Source organism: Callionymus lyra, chromosome 13, assembly GCF_982586985.1.
Source record: "Callionymus lyra chromosome 13, fCalLyr1.hap1.1, whole genome shotgun sequence".
NCBI classification, from domain to species: domain Eukaryota; kingdom Metazoa; phylum Chordata; class Actinopteri; order Syngnathiformes; family Callionymidae; genus Callionymus; species Callionymus lyra.
The window spans coordinates 19,421,557-19,426,000 of record NC_141830.1 but is presented as its reverse complement, the minus strand read 5'-3'; the positions used below and the strand labels follow the sequence as shown (position 1 = coordinate 19,426,000).

General features: G+C 52.6%; 1 pseudogene; it reads right to left on the bottom strand.

The window, feature by feature from the left end:
- Positions 1-368: 368 nt before the first annotated feature.
- Positions 369-3,884, bottom strand: LOC148067671 (uncharacterized; annotated as a pseudogene).
- Between the last annotated feature and the right edge of the window lie 560 nt (positions 3,885-4,444).

Below are 4,444 nucleotides of genomic sequence, written 5' to 3'. Positions count from 1 at the left end.
ACATGAAATTCACATTTCTCTGCCTTAATGAACGGTTGACTTCACCTGATGCCGTAACACGGTCGCTGTGAGAAAACTTATCTTATGGGAAGAAAATGAGGACGTTGTCCAACACAAAGCGATGAGGAAGTCATGTAGGACGTCATTAATATAATTCTGAAATACAGTGGGGGGCATTGGTTATGCGAAACAGGATTACTAGTTATTCGTATTTGCCAGAGACGTATTAAACACATTCTTTTATTCGTCTTATGCATACTAGATGATAAGCATTTCAGAGATAGCTTGGTAAAGAATTTGGCTCCTTTGAGGAGTTCAAAAGATGACATGAGACGTATATCTATATATAAGCACGGTCATAGGGACGATTAGGGGGGTAAACTGCACGGAACTGACTGAAAGAGGTCGCAGAGGTCGTGGTAGCAGGAAGGGACAGTGGACGGGTCAACCTGAGAATCAAACGGTGCGAGAGAAACCCCAGACAAACACCTCAAGAATGAGAAACCAGAAAAATACCTGACCACAGTCCCCCCTAAAGGCAAAGGGGTTCGATGACAACCTAACCTGAGGATCATGCAGTGGGTGGAACGAGGAGTCGAGGACATGCAGCTGGATACTTTCCGTTTTGCTGTTATGAAAAAGTGAGACTGACAGGAGAGGTCTGATAACTCAGTTGACTGAGTAGCCATCCAGGGAAAGGGCCTCCATGGGTGGCAAAAGATCAATCCCCAGCTATTCCATAATCTGATCGGAGATGATGTTGGCCCGGAGTCAATAAGCACCTGCAGCGGCGTCCCAGCACATCGTGAGGCGACTAACCAGGGAGAATAATAGGTTGAGCTTACAAGTGTCCGCCTTACTGGTGAGTGTGGACTTTTAAAGGACAGGAAGCGCAAATACGCCACAGTACAAGGATAAACCCTCGGAAAAGCGGCGCTCCCCACTGCTGGATTCAAGCGGGTATGACCCAATGGCATAGGATCTATCACTTGAGTGGAGGCAGCAGGCAGGCGGGGGGTGGAGATGTGTTGAGCCGCCAATGCGCCAGCGAGGTCTCCTGTCCTGGTGGTGGTTGTTGCGGGAACACAGAGGGGGACTCCTCCTGGAGACGGTTCTCTTCCTCCTGGAGACGGTTCTCTTCCTCCTGGAGACGGTTCTCTTCCTCCTGGAGACGGTTCTCTTCCTCCTGGAGACAGTTCTCTTCCTCCTGGAGACGGTTCTCTTCCTCCTGGAGACGGTTCTCTTCCTCCTGGAGACAGTTCTCTTCCTCCCGTAGCCAGTTCTCTTCCTCCTGGAGACGGGTCTCTTCCTCCCGGAGACGGTTCCCTTCCTCCTGGAGACGGTTCTCTTCCTCCTGGAGACGGTTTTCTTCCTCCTGGAGACAGTTCTCTTCCTCCCGTAGCCAGTTCTCTTCCTCCTGGAGACGGTTCTCTTCCTCCTGGAGACGGTTCTCTTCCTCCTGGAGACGGTTCTCTTCCTCCTGGAGACGGTTCTCTTCCTCCTGGAGACAGTTCTCTTCCTCCCGTAGCCAGTTCTCTTCCTCCTGGAGATGGTTCTCTTCCTCCTGGAGACGGTTCTCTTCCTCCTGGAGACGGTTCTCTTCCTCCTGGAGACAGTTCTCTTCCTCCCGTAGCCAGTTCTCTTCCTCCTGGAGACGGTTCTCTTCCTCCTGGAGACGGTTCCCTTCCTCCTGGAGACGGTTCTCTTCCTCCTGGAGACGGTTCTCTTCCTCCTGGAGACAGTTCTCTTCCTCCCGTAGCCAGTTCTCTTCCTCCTGGAGACGGTTCTCTTCCTCCTGGAGACGGTTCTCTTCCTCCTGGAGACGGTTCTCTTCCTCCTGGAGATGGTTCTCTTCCTGTTGGAGACAGTTCTCTTCCTCCCGTAGCCAGTTCTCTTCCTCCTGGAGACGGTTCTCTTCCTCCTGGAGACGGTTCCCTTCCTCTTGGAGACGGTTCTCTTCCTCCTGGAGACGGTTCTCTTCCTCCTGGAGACGGTTTTCTTCCTCCCGTAGCCAGTGCTCTTCCTCCTGGAGACGGTTCTCTTCCTCCCGTAGCCAGTTCTCTTCCTCCTGGAGACGGTTCTCTTCCTCCCGTAGCCAGTTCTCTTCCTTCTGTAGACGGTTCTCTTCCTCCTGGAGACGGTTCTCTTCCTCCTGGAGACGGTTCTCTTCCTCCCGTAGCCGGTTCTCTTCCTCCCGTAGACGGTTCTCTTCCTCCTGGAGACGGTTCTCTTCCTACCGGAGACGGTTCTCTTCCTCCTGGAGACGGTTCTCTTCCTCCCGTAGACGGTTCTCTTCCTCTTGGAGACGGTTCTCTTCCTACTGGAGACGGTTCTCTTCCTCCTGGAGACGGTTCTCTTCCTCCCGGAGACGGTTCTCTTCCTCCCGGAGACGGTTCTCTTCCTCCTGGAGACGGTTCTCTTCCTCCTGGACACGGTTTTCTTCCTCCTGGAGACGGTTCTCTTCCTCCTGGAGACGGTTCTCTTCCTCCTGGAGACAGTTCTCTTCCTCCCGTAGCCAGTTCTCTTCCTCCTGGAGACGGTTCTCTTCCTCTTGGAGACGGTTCTCTTCCTCCTGGAGACGGTTCTCTTCCTCCTGGAGACTGTTCTCTTCCTCCTGGAGACAGTTCTCTTCCTCCCGTATCCAGTTCTCTTCCTCCTGGAGACGGTTCTCTTCCTCCTGGAGACGGTTCTCTTCCTCCCGGAGACAGTTCTCTTCCTCCCGTAGCCAGTTCTCTTCCTCCTGGAGATGGTTCTCTTCCTCCTGGAGACGGTTCCCTTCCTCCTGGAGACGGTTCTCTTCCTCCTGGAGACGGTTCTCTTCCTCCTGGAGACAGTTCTCTTCCTCCCGTAGCCAGTTCTCTTCCTCCTGGAGACGGTTCTCTTCCTCCTGGAGACGGTTCTCTTCCTCCTGGAGACGGTTCTCTTCCTCCTGGAGACGGTTCTCTTCCTCCTGGAGACAGTTCTCTTCCTCCCGTAGCCAGTTCTCTTCCTCCTGGAGACGGTTCTCTTCCTCCTGGAGACGGTTCCCTTCCTCTTGGAGACGGTTCTCTTCCTCCTGGAGACGGTTCTCTTCCTCCTGGAGACAGTTCTCTTCCTCCCGTAGCCAGTTCTCTTCCTCCTGGAGATGGTTCTCTTCCTCCCGTAGCCAGTTCTCTTCCTCCTTGAGACGGTTCTCTTCCTCCCGTAGCCAGTTCTCTTCTTTCCGTAGACGGTTCTCTTCCTCCTGGAGACGGTTCTCTTCCTACCGGAGACGGTTCTCTTCCTCCTGGAGACGGTTCTCTTCCCCCCGTAGACGGTTCTCTTCCTCCTGGAGACGGTTCTCTTCCTACTGGAGACGGTTCTCTTCCTCCTGGAGACGGTTCTCTTACTCCCGGAGACGGTTCTCTTCCTCCTGGAGACGGTTCTCTTCCTCCTGGACACGGTTTTCTTCCTCCTGGAGACGGTTCTCTTCCTCCCGTAGCCGGTTCTCTTCCTCCCGGAGACGGTTCTCTTCCTCCCGGAGACGGTTCTCTTCCTCCCGGAGACGGTTCTCTTCCTCCTGGAGACAGTTCTCTTCCTCCCGTAGCCAGTTCTCTTCCTCCCGGAGACGGTTCTCTTCCTCCCGGAGACGGTTCTCTTCCTCCTGGAGACGTTTCTCTTCCTCCCGTAGCCAGTTATCTTCCTCCTGGAGACGGTTCTCAATACAGATGACCGTTGTAAAGAGGAAGTTGAAGTCTCTTGCAAGTTCGAGGGTGATTAGTTGTCACCTCAGCTAGGCAGGCTGCACTCGTCGCCCACTCTCCGTGGCCAAAGCGCGAGAAGTGGACAGCGAAGTCAATCACTGTGTGTATGCCTTGCCACATGTGGACGAGAACTCGGAGGTGCCTCTCGGCCTGGAGCCACATGGTGTAAGGTATTGAATTTAACCGCAAAGTTGCAGACGCCCGTCCCATTCTGAAGTGGTTCAGGGCCAAAAACTACACCCAGCACTTGGTCAGGAATGGTCTGCAGTCACCAGTGTCACCATTGGTTGGGCTAGCACTGTCATGGAAGCTGCTTGGAACATATTACATTAAATAATAAACTACTTTATTTATCAAAGGCTAACAAAAATAAGAAGTACAGGGCACAAAAACATAGGCTAGTCGTACTGAATACATACTTCTCAAAAACTACAAAATAGAGCACCTACCAGAAATTTTATAACGCCACGACAGAGACAAAGTAGCCTTTTTATGCGCACGACAATCAAGAGTAACAGGGAGAAGGTTGGACTAATACATAGGTGACACAAAACCTGGCCAAATCAGGTCAGGACCACAAGAGGAAGTTGACAAGATCAGGATCAGGGCTGCTCCATCAAAGCAGGAAGTGGACTAGAGGGCACATAAAAGACAGGACATGGCATAATTCTGGTCACTTAGATAGAACAGGAAGTGAGACCAAAGGGAACATAAATGACAGA